Source organism: Periplaneta americana, chromosome 5, assembly GCF_040183065.1.
Source record: "Periplaneta americana isolate PAMFEO1 chromosome 5, P.americana_PAMFEO1_priV1, whole genome shotgun sequence".
Lineage (NCBI taxonomy): Eukaryota > Metazoa > Arthropoda > Insecta > Blattodea > Blattidae > Periplaneta > Periplaneta americana.
The window spans coordinates 81447078-81463452 of NC_091121.1; the positions used below are offsets into that span (position 1 = coordinate 81447078).

At 33.6% G+C, this 16375-nt stretch overlaps 1 protein-coding gene and 1 long non-coding RNA gene across 2 annotated transcripts in view; one reads left to right on the forward strand and one right to left on the reverse strand.

Moving 5' to 3' along the window:
- Positions 1–16375, forward strand: part of LOC138699892 (uncharacterized) — a 561221-nt gene that overhangs the window by 38826 nt on the left and 506020 nt on the right. The window lies entirely within an intron of this gene.
- LOC138699887 (mucin-19-like) overlaps positions 1–16375 on the reverse strand; it is a 28422-nt gene that overhangs the window by 10350 nt on the left and 1697 nt on the right. The gene's annotated exons all lie outside the window — the stretch shown is intronic.

Below are 16375 nucleotides of genomic sequence, written 5' to 3' on the forward strand. Positions count from 1 at the left end.
ACTTTGCTTTATCGTATACATTACATTATCCGTAAGTCAATGTTATATCTTGACTATTGTATAGATCATGGTCGCCTTTCATTTTCTGTGAAGTGTTTGAATGTAACAACGGCCTAGATTCTCCCAATAAAATTTGTTCAAGACGGTTCGGGCGTTATTTTTCCTGCATATCCGTATAGATTTTCGGTAAAAATTAGTACACGTTCCATTCACTTATTTCTTTTATATTACCTTACCGGCACAAAATTAGTTAATATACGCATACATTCATCATATGTCAAAAGTATTCAATTAACAAGAATGAAATAACGGGCAAATAAATGTGAGCAATAGAATTGTGAATGTTGTAACCTTATTTTTTCCATTTATTTATTTATTTTATATATATATATATATATATATATATATATATATATATTTCATTTCTGCCTTAAGATATCGTGTCTGTCTGAGAATATTTTCATGCAGTATTAACACAATGTTAGAATAACTTTTTTACATTGAAAGGTTCACGAATGCTTGCCAAAAGTTTGCATGTTTTTATTAATGATTAATTTTTTCGTTTATTGTTGTATGATAAATACATCTTACCAGTGCTGTCATGGTAATTTTTCTCTTGGCCATACGCCACACCCCATGTTCTCTCCCTTGATATATGTTTTACTCTCCTCTCTCTAGCTCTCCGACTGTCATTTAATATTTTTTTTTAATATTAAAGAAGTAAATACATTTTTTTCGCTTTATATTTTAATTGTACAACAAGCTTGATGTAACCCACCGTAGATGTACCCTTGTCTCGATGAATCTTAGAGTGTGTATTTGCAACACTTCTTGTTTTTCAACCATTATTTTGTATAATTCTGGATTCCAGTGCTGTAGAGGTGGACAATTTTTTTTTATGAACATCAAACAAAATACATTAGGAACGGCAAAAGATGATCTAAGATCTGTACAGATCTTCGCGTACAAAACTTAGGCACCTATATGCTGTATGACTCCGTACAGACAAAATTTACTTTTCCCCATACGATTAATTAAAAAAGTTGTAGGTTCCCATACGATGTATGGCCCCATATGGCCTTCATAACAGCACTGCATTTTACTCCATATACGCTATATAGGGTAAACAAGGGTGAAACGGGTCACCAGATGAATCGGGTCAGTTTTGAAAACACCGCTCTGTAAGCCAAAGAGCAAAGAATACTGGATTGTGCGCTAGCTAGCGTAAGTTGGGAACTTCTTCAATGCAGACAGGCGGGAAAGCAATATAACTGCATTGTTTTCGGTGCAGTGTTTGAGGTAGAAAATTGTTATTGTAACGATAAGTAGCAATATTTTGTTTAGTTTCTTAAAGTGTAGTATTTATATAATCTGCGTTTTACCAGTTATTATTGTGATACTTATATGATTTAGTAATTAAGTTGAAAGTGGACTCTTAAACGATAGGTTACCCATATGCTGAGCTTCTAAGACCAATCAGTATGGCAAACCTTACGATGCAAAATATTACTGCTCTTTGGGCGATTCGGGTCACTATTTTAAGGGTGAAAAGGGTCGGAATATTTTTAACTGATTTCACTGAAATATGGTTTATATTTATCCTAAATGTGGAAATACAGAAGGAAGACGCAGTCTTCATGATTGGAGGAGTATATGTAGAGAGCAATACAAGCTTATCGTGAAGTACGAAGCTCTTCAATGTACCACATTACTGCCTACAAAGACGTCTGGAAAGTGAGGTCAACCAACAGGTAAAGAATAGGGGAGGACAAACCGTGTTCTCAGTTGACCAATAAAAGCAGTTTACAAATAGAATACTTAGGCCTAAACTTTCAGCTTGTGGGTTTGAACTGAATGTTCGATGTTCGAAAAGGTGCCCATCATTATCATCATCATTATCATCATCGGCAGGAGATAAATCATCAGGTGAATGTAACACTGCATGTGGTTTTTTAATGTTAAATAGAGTGATCATGTTTCTTTAAAGCTCGGAAACTGGGTACAATGCATAGGAAAGGGGAATGAGTGGTGCCATGAAAATTGTGTTAGAGCTGAGAGGAAGAAGAGATTTATTTGTGGAAGATGTTCATTGAATAATTAAAACAGGACATTCGTTGCTTGTAATGATTAATTAGTATTAAATATTCAAGGTGAGCCATAAGTATGTTTTGAAAACGTATGAGCGTGCTCTTGGATAAAAAATAAGAACAATTCCCTATATGAAAATTTGACGGAAATAGTGATTTTCGTTTTCATAAGCATCTGATCATATTGTGTTGTTTTTGTTTTGATTTTGTGCCAGTGTTTGTTTACAAACAACACAGTAACAGTACAGTAGTACATTGTTTTTTGTTTTGATTGGACGCGGTGGTCCAGTGCATTGGCCACCCAGATCACCCGACTTAATCCCATTAGATTTTTACCTTTGGGGGTCACTTGAAGGCAGTCGTCTATTCAACACCAGTGAATAATGCAGATTAGCTATTGCAACGTGTTGGAAATGCATGCCAATTGATCCATGATGACAACATGGTGTTTGAGCGAACTCGCCAGTCGTGTGTACGTCGTGCTCAGGCATGTGAAACAATGGAGAGGGACACACTGAGCGTCTTTTGTAAACGTTAAATTACAAGTTTTCCAACATGTACTTGTGACACAACAAAAAAAAGAACAAAAAGAAAGTATGACCATTTCTCCAATAAATAAGCATTTTCCGTCAAATTTTCATGTAAGGAATTGTTCTTATTTTTGATCCAAGAGCACGCTCACGCGTTTCCCAACATACTTACGACTCACTCTGTATAATTTGTCTGGATCTGAATCTTCATAAATATTTTAAATTGTACAAGTTTACGAATAAAAATGAAAAGTAAGAATGTTTCCATTCGCCCTTCTTGATGACCCTATTCACCCTGGCTGCTTAGGGTGAAAAGGGTCATGCAGTACTATGTTTAATTTCTAAATATGATAAATTGTTGCAGAGTTAATTCTAATATAGACATTTATACTTGTAGCTAAAACAACAATCTTTCTGACGAAGTATTACACTTTAGCTTTGATGTTAAGTTATGTGAGTTATTAGAGTAAATATGAATTTTGACCCTATTCACCCTTGCTTACCCTATAGGTAATATTTAGAGTTTCAACTCATTTGCCATACTATGCAGCATTTATTCATAACCTTTAGAAATGGTGAAATACATTGTGTATGCGACAGACTTGACGAATGAAAATTTTTAAACATTTTATAAAATAATATTACTCATGTTTCATATCTTCCTGTCGAACTCACTTTTCGTTTGAGTTTAAAGACACCAAAATGACAGATTGTGAATTTGTTTTGACATATTGGCCAAATAAAATTATGTGATGTTGTTCCTTCCTGCTTATTATTAATTTTAATGTGGATATTTACTGAAACTCAGTGGATTTGAAGGTTCGAAAATCCTCTAACTTTGTTAGGAAATAAGTTTGCAGAAAAAGCAATACAGTTTTGTTAATGAACCAGCGGGGTTTAATCAGATGTAAAAAGAATTTAGATTATGTCACATTGTTCAGTAGTTCATATGCTGTCGCCTCGCAACTTCATTCACACTGTATGTTTCATATTCTGAATTTTGTCTGATTTCCTGGACTTCTTGTAAAACCATTGCGGCTTTCACATCGTCTTCTACGGTCTTTGGTCTACCATAACATTTTTCATTTGTCAGTCTGCCATGGAACCGTCTCTTAAGAATTTTACCATCTTCTGCAGTGACGACAAATTGTAGATTCATACCTCAATCCAATATGAGTTCTGAATTTTTTAGTGCATTGTAACAATCTCTATTACTCGTACATATATGGTAACACTGGATAAGGGAAATTTGAATTTGTTGAGACAAAACCATTATTTTCTGTTTTGAGTTAAAAACGCACATTAATCCACTCAAGAATATCTTGAGCTGCTTTTATTTATTTAATTTGTCATAGCAATAATAATGAAACAACTGAAGCAGAAGTTTCTGTAAAAATGAACCCCATTTTTAACAACAGAACTGTGTTACTTTTTTTTTGTATAAACTTATTCGAAATAAACTTAGAGGACTTTCAAATACAGGCTGAGTCAGGAGGAAAGGTACATGGTTTGAGAGATGATAATATTGGTGATTCTGAACAAAAAAGTTTATATGAACATATGTCCTGTACTTAATGATTTCGGAGAAAACTAATGGAAACAATGAGGAACGGGAAAAGTGCAGGTGATAGTAAATTAAAACATTGTTACCTTATGTTTTTTTAGTTGGTTATTTAACGACGCTGTATCAACTACGAGGTTATTTAGCGTCGATGAGATTGGTGGTAGCGAGATGGTTTTTGGCGAGATGAGACCGAGGATTCGCCATAGATTACCTGGTATTCAACTTACGGTTGGGGAAAACCTCGGAAAAAAGCCCAGCCAGGTAATTAGCCCAAGCGGGGATCGAAACCGCGCCCGAGCGCAACTTCAAACCGGCAGGTAAGCGCCTTAACCGACTGAGCCACGCCGGTAGCCTACCTTATGTTCTGTGTAATTTTCTGTACAGAACATGTTTAAAAAGTCCACCGTCAAATTCAGTACACTTTGCATCTCTTGTAGACAGCTGCTGTGTTGCTGATCTGAACTGATTCGGGCATTTTTTTTACTTGAGCACAAGCATGTAAAATGCGAGCGAGAATTTCTTCCCTTGTTTCCACTTTGCGCTTGTAGGCTTCGCTCTTAGGCCAACCTCACACACAGTAATCCAATGGAGTAAGGTCGGATGAACTCGATGGCCAAGAAATGACTCCACCGCGACCGATCCAACGCCCAGGATACGTTTCATTGATCCTACTACAACCTAATATCGTTTTGGTTGCATCCGCATGCGAGTATAGCTCGCGCAAGAAACGATTACCGAAAACCAATGGTAGCGTTGCTGTCTGTTTTGACGTGTTTATGTAGGCAAGCCGAGGGGAGAGAGGAGCGAGCCGATGGAAGTACTGTCTCTTCCAAGAATATGAACAAAATGAGAACATCGCTGTGGAAATAAAGAACGTAGCTAGAGAAAAATTCGAAGCTAATTAAACGCGCAACATATGTTTACGAATGAAATAATGATACCGTGCGATACAAGACATGTATTCACATGCAATGGAACAAACTAAAGTCGTAATGTAACTATCACGACGCAAGACTGATTCTATCGATGTCATTTCTCTTCCGACTGTACTCTTGAATATCATTCAAGTTATCTCGTGACCTTTCCTGTCGCTCGCTCTTCCTTATCGCAGTGTTTGATTCGCATTCCTTCCGTCGGTAATCCGTACTTGCGAGACCTATACTGGTGAAGGACATGAGACTGACGCCTGTGGTTTTCAAACAGCTGTATATCAGATACTGTTAAGAACAGGGCATATGTTCATAAAAACGTTTTTGTTCAGAATCACCAATATTATCACTCCTCACATCATGTACTTTTGCTCCTGACTCTCCATGTATGTAAATGCATACTAGAACACTGAGGCAAACGACTTGGCACAGTTGACTGTCTGAATAAATTAAATGAAAGACTTGTTCGATGGGTGCATTAAGGTTGTCCAGTGTACTTCATTTCGTGGCATACACTTTGTCTTTGACTAGGTCTGATCCGACTAGAAAAACGAAATCTATGGTAGTGAGGTCTGGAAACCTTGGTGGCGCTTTAATTGATTATATCTACTTCCGATCACTTTACCATGAAAAACGGTTCATGGCTTGTCAATATATTTTTTTCATTAATAAACTTCCTCTTATGTAATCGTGAAAACTTTGCAACTTGTTCAACAGTTTATAGTATAAATACTCATCAAAAAACTGATTTTCATACTCCATCGGCAAGTGTATCGTGCTATCAAAAAGGAATGCGTTATATGGCAGTAAACATTTTAATAGCCTCCCTATAATTATAAAAAGTCAAACCCAAAACACAAGATTATTTAACCTAATTAAAGAAGTACCTAATTTCTCACGCCTTCTATTCTATAGATTAAGTTATGACATTGAACAACGCTGCAAGAATATTTCTGTCTTGTATTAAGAATCAGTATGATTAACCCCCTGTATGGTGCTTATATATTGTAAAACCCTTCGGTATATTGTAAAAAACTTTTGTATATGTTTCAAGTAGACTGTGACTATGAATTAAGACTTTGTATCAGTGTAAGACATTATTATACGTAATAATGTTTCATCGAGATCAGTGGTTCTCAAACTGGTGTTCACGGTCCCCTGCAGTTCCAGGGTAACCGTGAAGGGCTCACTCAGTTAAAGTGCTGGTCTGTTTGCGATTGTTGCTAGGTTCATTTCTTTAATCAATTTATCAACAAACCGTTTGTACTCACCATTAGTGATCTGCCTTCAGAGGACAATTTAATTCAAGAACAATTTATTGATTTGTTAAATTATGCAGCTGCAAAACATGTTTTCCATGATATACGAGAAATTTTTGGATTGAAATGGTACAGTCCTATCCTAATGAGAATATTGCTGGAGCCAGGGAACGGAAACGTGAAAGTTAATTGTGAATGCTCACATTTAAGTACATTTATTTTAGCAATATTTCCGTTCTCGTTCTCATTTCCGTTCCGGTTTATTATGGACCAGCCTTTACTCCATAGCGGTGGACTACAAAAATAGTTACAGCACTTACAGTAAATATAAATAATGCAGTATCTCGGTGTACGTTGATAGAATATGACACACTTTATATTTTTCTTAAGGAAATACATATTGAGGAGACAATAGAAAATTACTTACCTACTTGCTGGCTTTTAAGGAACCCGGAGGTTCATTGCCGCCCTCACATAAGCCCGCCATAGGTCCCTATCCTGAGCAAGATCAATCCAGTCTCTATCATCATATCCCACCTCCCTCAAATCCATTTTAATATTATCTTCCCATCTACGTCTCGGCCTCCCCAAAGGTCTTTTTCCCTCCGGCCTCCCAACTAACACTCTATATGTATTTCTGGATTCGCCCATACGTGCTACATGCCCTGCCCATCTCAAACGTCTGGATTTAATGTTCCTAATTATGTCAGGTGAATAATACAATGCGTGCAGTTCTGTGTTGTGTAACTTTCTCCATTCTCCTGTAACTTCATCCCTCTTAGCCCCAAATATTTTCCTAAGCAACTTATTCTCAGACACCCTTAACCTATGTTCCTCTCTCGAAGTGAGAGTCCAAGTTTCACAACCATAAAGAACAACCGGTAATATAACTGCTTTATCAATTCTAACTTTCAGATTTTTTGACAACAGACTGGATGATAAAAGCTTCTCAATCGAATAATAACAGGCATTTCCCATATTTATTCTGTGTTTAATTTCCTCCCGAGTATCATTTATATTTGTTACTGTTGCTCCTAGGTATTTGAATTTTTCCACCTCTTCAAAGGATAAATTTCCCTAATCGTTTGTGGATTTTCTCCTAACATATTCACGTCATCCGCATAGACAAGCAGCTGATGTAGCCCGTTCAATTCCAAACCCTCTCTGTTTTCCTGGACTTTCCTAATGGCATACTCTAGAGCAAAGTTAAAAAGTAAAGGTGATAGTGCATCTCCTTGCTTTAGCCCGCAGTGAATTGGAAACGCATCTGACAGAAACTGACCTGTACGGACTCTGCTGTACGTTTCACTGAGACACATTTTTAATTAATCGCACTAGTTTCTTGGGAATATAAGCCTCTGTCGAGTAATACCAGCACGTATATTCTGTCGGTTAACATAACCAGACAATTTAAAGGTCCATACATCATTCCACAGTATCTTAGAATAGAAATTAGAACCCCCTTCATTATAATAACATTATTGATCATATGTTCACAGAACTGTAGCCTGCGATCAGATCGTCTTCCACTACATCGTGTATTTATATCAATTTCGCGAAAATTCGCGGATATACTTGACTTAGGTTTGGCCTTCCACTAAGGGATTAGCATTGTCCGTGCATAAAATTAAGGTTTTATTAACACATTTCGCTTAGGCCTATATAGTTAATACCAAAATGTCACACCCCTAACAATGGGTAGTTACTTTTGCGTCACTTTGTTTTTTACAATAGAAATAGGCACGTATTAATAGATTAGAATAAGACGCAAATGCAAGCTAAAAAAACATCTTGTATTAAATATTTAAATTGTAGAAATTGTATTAAAATTGTATATCTATGTGTAAAATTATAAAGTGTGTAATGTAAGGTTTTAAATGATTATATGTCTGTACTTTTTCTGGAACTATAATATGATAAATATCATGTCATTAATAGATTAGAATGGAAGAAATAGCATTATGGCTTATTAAACATAGTGATATAAGTTGTAGGGTGGAAGTGAAATAACCTTGCAGATTGAAAGGGACGATAGGGTACGTTGAAATGAATAGAAAACCTATATAAGGTCTACGTTTTGTGACTAAATGCACGGTTAATTAGAAAATTAAGTTTCAAGTTTCAGCAGTCCGGCAACATCGCCGCTAAAACACTCTTCTCGTGATACAGATGTAAGAGGTCAACGAACTCGATGTGTCTTGCTAGATGAGCTGTTTTCTGGTGCTGTGTTGCAACCAACTCTCATTGTGAAGTGTCTTCAAATGAGAGGTTTTTAAAATTAAATTTACACAGAAACTGTCCACACTATAGAAATACGCCAGAGGGATAAATTATTCTTTATTAGTTTTCCTATCGACATGGACAAAAATCACGATCCTACTCGCAATAGTTACTGAATAGGAGGTCGTTAAACATTTGAAAAAAAATTCTATTACACTTTTACTAAGTCATACTACTTTTGACCAATAAAACGGTATGAAAGGATGTGTTTCAACCATTTATGGCTGTTTATCGTACAATTTTATCACTTCCCTAGCAGTTGTTTCTTTATGCAAATCTGGCTTACAGGTAGTAGCTTCCTGTAAAGAAGGCTTGAATAATTTCAAAGAAAAATTGTTCCGGGGCCGGGTATCGATCCCGGGATCCTTCGTTACTGGAGATACGTTAACAGAAAGCCACAATTTAAGTTACATAGTATCTGTGTGCACTCAAAGTTGGGTTCTGGCGTCTTGTCAGCCCATTTGTGTTCTGTGGATATAAGGGAAAAGCGAAGGGTCCCAGGATCGATACCCGGCCCAGGAACAATTTTTCTTGAAATTATTTGTTTGTTTGTTTGTTTGCCAACATTTCAAACTGCAAATTCTTCACTGTACTAAAAAATATGCTTTGCGATCGTCATTTGTTTACCATATATAGAGTCAACTGAAAATGGCGGCTCCGTTCAAACTTTTTGGTGAAGGTAATATTAGTGAAATAGAATTTTAGGAAGTCAATATTTTATTGTATTAGAGTACTGTATTTCTTCTAATCTTTATATACTTTCTTCTAATCGTGTAATAGTGGATTAAATCTCACTCGAGTTTTGATTTTCTCAAGATAAATCAAAACCTCTAGTGAGATTACTGTTGAAAAAACTTTTAACTTCCCGCCAATATGAGATGATAATTTTTTGTTACATATAACATGAGCTACTCGCTCTGAAAATCTCCAAGGCTATTTCACTTCCACTCTGTATAGGAATGAGATGAGTGTTGTTGAATAAAAATATTAAATAAATTGACAAAGGAAAACATTGTCACTAATTGAGCATAATGTGAGTAGGCTAACATGTTACATAAGGCATAAAATGAGTGTTATTTGGCAACCATACAAAATAATATGGTAAAACAAAAGAAAAAGTTGGAGAAAAATGCTGTTGAATGAGGATTTTCCAGATTGTTATTTTTGTGTACGATATTTAAATATTAATATTCCGTATATCATGCGATTGATATAATGTAAGGCAAGAATAGATTTTGAGTGTTTGATATACCCGGTAAAGATGAACGTATAAGAACATTTGTGCTATGTTTTGCTTTTTCCTGAATGATAGAATAATATGGATCTAATTAAGTCCTAAACGCCCTGCTTGGTCACATTTTAATTCAAGATATAATTGTCTACGTAATAAGTAATTTGTAATTAATTGTGTGTGTGTTTCGGGTTATGGTTTTCATAAGTAACTTCATGAAATGTATAAAGAAAGTCATTAAAGTTGTTAATCTAATTGAATGATTTTGTGCCTTGGTTATCGAATGAAAATCAATTACTTTTTAATTGAAATTATTTTATTACATATGACTGAAAAATTTACAATAGGAACGTCGTCAAATAGATTTAAGTAGGTGCAGATGGACAAAGAGACAGTTCGCAAAAAACTAATTTGTAGGTTTTGAGATCCTTACAACGTATAAGTTCGTAAAAAATACGTTAATTTGTCTTTTTCACACTATACGTATACTCTTACGGTCTTACTAATAAAAACTTTATATACAGACGTGTAACTGTCTTATACTTATACGCTCTGCTTATACAATGAGTAGCTCTATTTTACGTCGTGTGTAAATTCCTTACTAATAATCACTACATACGTCGTGTATAACAGTATAACTGTTACAAAGCTACGTCATAGTTTTGTCATTACTTCATTGCGAAAAGTAATAGAATATCTGAGGTTCTGTATTGCATCCGGTAGAGCGCTCTAGTGTGGCGTGTTAAGTATCGATAGTACAACTGGCTCTAATCGATTACCACAATATATATTTTGGTCAAAGAGTACAAGCTACAGCAGTATTATTCTAATTATTCTGTGCTCTTTGGTTTGTTTTTCTGTGGTTTCAAGGCAACCATCATGATAAAATGACAGTCGATTCGAACAGCTGTTAGAGGGGCGACCATTTTTTTCTCTATAGACAACTCTTAAACAAGGGGTTTCGTGTATAATTATAACTACTGCAAAACAATTCCCATTGTACAGTTACAGCCTGTTTATACATCCATTACTTATGCATGGTTTATTAGTAAAGTTTTCTGTCTCAACTCTGCATAAGTTTCGTATAAAAACCATACACGGTTTATTAGTAAGACTGTCATTTGATAAAACATTACTGCAATACTGAGCGATAGTGTGGATATAATTATTGTAATTTATTTTCAAGTTCTTTTATTGTGTGCACGAATTCTGTTTTACTGCATAATATTTTAGTTCATATTAAAATTATGCTTGACATGAAACTCAAGGAATTATGATTATAATCTGTAGATAATTTATGGAGTATTTTTAAAATGTTAAATTACTTGAAGAATTAAATACGTGACAAAATCATGGTTGCGGAATTTGAGTGTTACATAACCTACCATTATTCATAGATAAATCGCTTATTAATTTGGCGTTGAATTTCAGATACAAGGGCAAATTTCCTCACTCAGCAACCAGTTTTACTTTACTAGCTCATGGTCATTTAGAATATTATCGGTTGTAAGCAAGGAAATTTGTTCGTTACACTTCAAGTATCGCGATATTGTGTAAGTTTCATTATCATGACAATTTTCATAAAGTATGAATTCTTTCGCTGTAAACGAACGCCAGAGAATTTTATTTAAGAATTCATTTTCCAGTAGTGTTGTTAGTTTTCTTAATTATAATTTGTTTTTTTTTGTGACATTATTTGTTTACAGATTTATACGTTTGAATATGTTCAGTTTTTTCAAGAAAAATGTGAAAGAATTTTATGAGTGTATACAATCGAAATGGAAAAGAATTATGTAACCTTTTCGTAAACAAAATTAAAGTTCGTTATAATGTAAACATATTTTTCTTGATAGTGCTCATGCTTAATGGAGGAAAGGGGTAGTCCTACACATTGATGAGTAAAAAGAATTACATAAATTAATTTTTCGTTATAGAGGGCACTTTTGTGTTTCTTGATGTGAAAAGATAGATGTCTCTAATAATAGTGTACTAGTTACTCCCTTCAACTTTCCCTCATGTTATTTCACTGTCCCATTGAATTAATTCTTTGTCGATCGTTTACCGAGGCTTTAAAATTTACATCTGTTTTCCATGAAAACTCGAAACGTTTTCTAGATATTTTGGTTAAATATTACATGCTTGTGCGTTTACCACATCTTAACAACAAGAACTATAATATTAGTTGTAGAATTTATTTACATAAAAAATAATGTCAGTCATGAAAATGTTACAGTAATAATGCATTTTAATCTTACAAAAATATTTATCTAAGAGATAAGTAAAGTATTTTAGGTTATGTTGTAAATACAGTTCTTAAAAACACTTTAAAGTAAGAATAAGTAAAAAAATCATATATTAAACAAATCAGGAAAATACATAACGATCGCACAATTTTAATTAAAAATTTTAAAAATTGAATAGCGTTTGTTGAATATATTAAAAATGCATAATAAAGCAGAAGAAAAGTACCCAAACTTTGTCTAAATTAATTTCACCAGGATTGAAAGATACTGGGATAGGAATGCTTGGTTCATTTATGCGCCAATTTATGCGGAGCAACATCTTCGACGTCATATTCCCTGTTATACAACATTTTTCAAGGCTAGACCAACGTCTTCGAGATAGTGGTAAGTTATTTTTCACTTGGAGATTCTTCGAAATCCTCATTTATGTCATATCGTTATTATTATTATTATTATTATTATTATTATTATTATTATTAAATATTTTAATATGGACTCAAATTGCATTGTTTTTTTATTTATTGGTGAATTGCTTATCCTTAAAAGAGAAACAATTAGATCTAATTCAGAAGAGAATTGGAGGTCTAGATTAGTAAATTAAGAGAGTAACTTACTACGGAGTTGGACTCAGGTTCGATGCTAAACAAAGGAAAAGGAACTTACTCTTTGAACTAACAACAGAGAGGCATCAGGAACCGTTAAAAACACACTCTCACATACACACAAAATTATAACAATTTTGAAATAGCAGGCGAAAGCGTGATGCTGATCATTCACGTTTGAGTTTAGGTTTTATCTGATAACTGATAGCCTAGTTTATAAATTTCAAATAAAGTAGAAGAAAACAGGGGGGAATTTTTTAACACACTGATTGAATTCTGATGTGTATGTAAAATGAGAGGCTTGTGAAATTTGGCAAAAAAGTTGAATTTTTCCAAAAGAAAAAGAAAGTTATTGTTCTTTGATGTGTGTAGAACACTATACAGTGTGATTCACGACGATTTGTCGCCACTTACGGAGCTTATTTCCGAACACATTCTGAGCAAAAGATTTCATATAAACATGGGCCCTGTTCTCAATATTTACAGAGTTACGTTTCGTTATTGGAACGCATTGCTGTGAACGCGTGATCTTGGTCAGCGTGCAGTTAGAAGCCAGCGCGAGCACTACGGAAATCAAAGATAGTCGTATGCAGTTACGTAGAGCGACGAGTGCCGTTCACAAGCGTGCGGCCAAGTGTACTCAAGCGGACGGCGTCATTTTTTTTAATGTGTTGTAATCTCTCCAAGACTGTAAATTATAATGCAAAATTGAACTGCAAATATTTAAGTCGGTGGAAGTGGTGTGATTTGTAATAGTTGTGATAACTGCGTAAGAATAATGTAATTTTCTAGTTAAAAATAGAAAAGATGTCTGTACGAAGCAACTAAGGAGTTCACGGCACATTTTTAGCTTCATAATGCTTGCCAGTTAAAGAAATGATACTTCTGAATGGTTCATTCTCCATTTGTATTATTCTTTTACCTTCAAACTAAAGAAAAAATGTACTTTACAAACAACTTTAAATTAGTGTAAATCTGAAAATACTGAGTATAGGAGAATATATGACATTTCTTGCTCAAAATGTCTTCAGAAATAAGCTCCGTAAAGGACTGTAAATCCTCGTGAATCACTATATATATATATATATATATATATATATATATATATATATATATATATATAATTTTATTGGCCCTCTTTCACAATTGGAGGTCATTAGTAGCTATTTTTATATGGCCTGCGCGTTAAGATTTTAATAACACGCAATTATTTTTTGTCGATTTCCTCCAAGTTTGATTTTCTGACATGATGCTTACAAAAATTAATATAACTGGGGAACCACAAAAAGGATGTTCATGAAAGTTTGAATACATTTTTAGCAGATTATAAGTCAATTTTTGTATACATTAACATTTTATATTTTATGTACAATGTGAAAATAATGTTCAATATTCAAATCACTGACTATAAAATAATAATTAATCATGTTCATAAGCTTGTATTGTACCGAGGTAAAATATTAAAGATATAGTCTAAACATTTTGTACATTGATTTCTGTGAGTAAAATGCTGAAAGAATTTTGTGAATATTTTAAAAACCAACTGAGCTATATTAATTTTAGTAAATACGTATGCGATTTTTTTTGTTAACACTTCAAACACTTTTTCCTTTGGATTTAAGGTTTACTTACTTAACTGTGACATACCAAAAATTGAAAGTTTTAAACAAATAAAGAAATTAGAAATATCTCTAAATAGCTTCCTTTCACTTTCAGTTCATATTTAGTCCTTTGTATTCGGTCTCAGCACTTAAATTAAATGTGCGCTATTCTCAATGTTTTGTTGCATTATGAAGACAGCTGAAGCAAGATTGACTTTCCCTCAAGTGTCACAGTTCCAAAAGATACTCTCAAATTCATTGTTGCGATGTACTAATTCTAATATGATTTAATACCAGAAGTCAGTGTTCTAAAATCTCAATGATGTTTGCACCGCTTTCTGAAAATTCTTTTCCCCTATTTCAATAATATTTCATCTCCAAATCGCCCGCTGTCATTGGAACCAGAATATTAAATTTAAGTTCATGTTTCACATTTTCGATACGATATGTCCTTAGCTTTTAGAATATTTCACTCTACTCTGTACCAAACTTATCTTATGGATTGTTCTAGAATTTTTAGGCCCTAAAACCAGCTTTTAGGCATCTAAAAAGGCTCTAAAATTATCAAAATATGCACAAAAATACAGTTTTAGTCTTCTAAAAATACAATTTCAGGCAGCTAAAAATACGATTTTATGCACTCAAAATATGTTTCTGCCCGCTCAAACTAAAATAACTATAAACATTTAATTAGTTATTGAGTTTTTGCATTACGGTATATAGTGACAATAGCGGCAATAAATTATTGTGATTAGAAACCATGTTTGTGTTATGTCTTAAATTATGAATAATTGTTGATGAATCCATCGAGCTTATTGGTGGTGATAATTATGTGCTAATATTAAATTAATTAATTTAACAATGAATTTACAATTAACATATTATCATTAATAAATTTGGCATTGCATTGCATAACAAGGTTTTAGTCTAAATTATTTATTGTGAAACTTTAACTTTTTATACAGAATCATTTTATGAGCGGAAAAAGCTGTTTTGTAATGCCACCGAAGAAATGAGTGCATATTTATATCTAGAAAAATTTATCATCTTTATTTCTTTAAGGATTAGTACATCCTCTCCATTCATCACATTCGTACTGCCTGCTTAAGTACTTAATAAAGCCAGTCACTTTCCAGGAATTTATTCATTGCTACAACCAAACTGTTACAAGGTCTTTGAACAAACACACCGCCTAATATTCAAAACTTTCTCTTTAATTGCTTCAAGAAAAAATAAAGCACATTAATAAAATAGAAATATGCATTTTAGGCTCTAGATCCTTCAAATATTTCACAATGTGCAAAACATATTTTGGACACCATAACACCGCTTAAAAACGCTCATATTTAATATAAAACGCGAAGATATTTAACTTGTTTTAGTTTATCTCTGAAGAAAAAGTAGGCATTTTAACTAAAATTCGACCGTCTTCATCCTTAAAGATTTCTAAGTCTTTATAATGGATTCCAAACATTTACGAGCAATGACAAATTTCCATAAAGGGAACTTGAAATATGTTTAAGAGGAAAATACAAACTAACGGAAATTACACCACGTATTTGCTGCGAAGTAGGAGCTTCTTCAGCCAGGTGTAGGCTATCCAGGCGTAAAATCAACTTAATTTTATGTAAGGCTTCTGTTAACATGTTTTCGTTTGCAACTATTCTTCGTAAGTTGATGATAATGTTTCCTTGCAAAGAAAAATATGTAAATGTATGCCAGTTAGAAACCTTTAATCATTTATTCATTATATGCCGTTTAACTTTATCATAATGTTTAATCCACATTTCAGATTAGATATATTCCCATTCTCTGACTCTTGTGGTTTCTATTCCTTATGTATAAATATTATATATTTTAAATTGTTTTACATTAATGTAGACTATATTATATTTTTCGTCATATCTTCACTTGTTTTATTAGATACGCTTGGTGAACTATTATTTCTCCTAAATTTGTAATTATAGATACTAAGATCTAAAAACAAAGATGTGAGAAAATTTCGAGAAACTTTTATTCAGAGAATAAATTTCAAGATGAGTCCTCTTT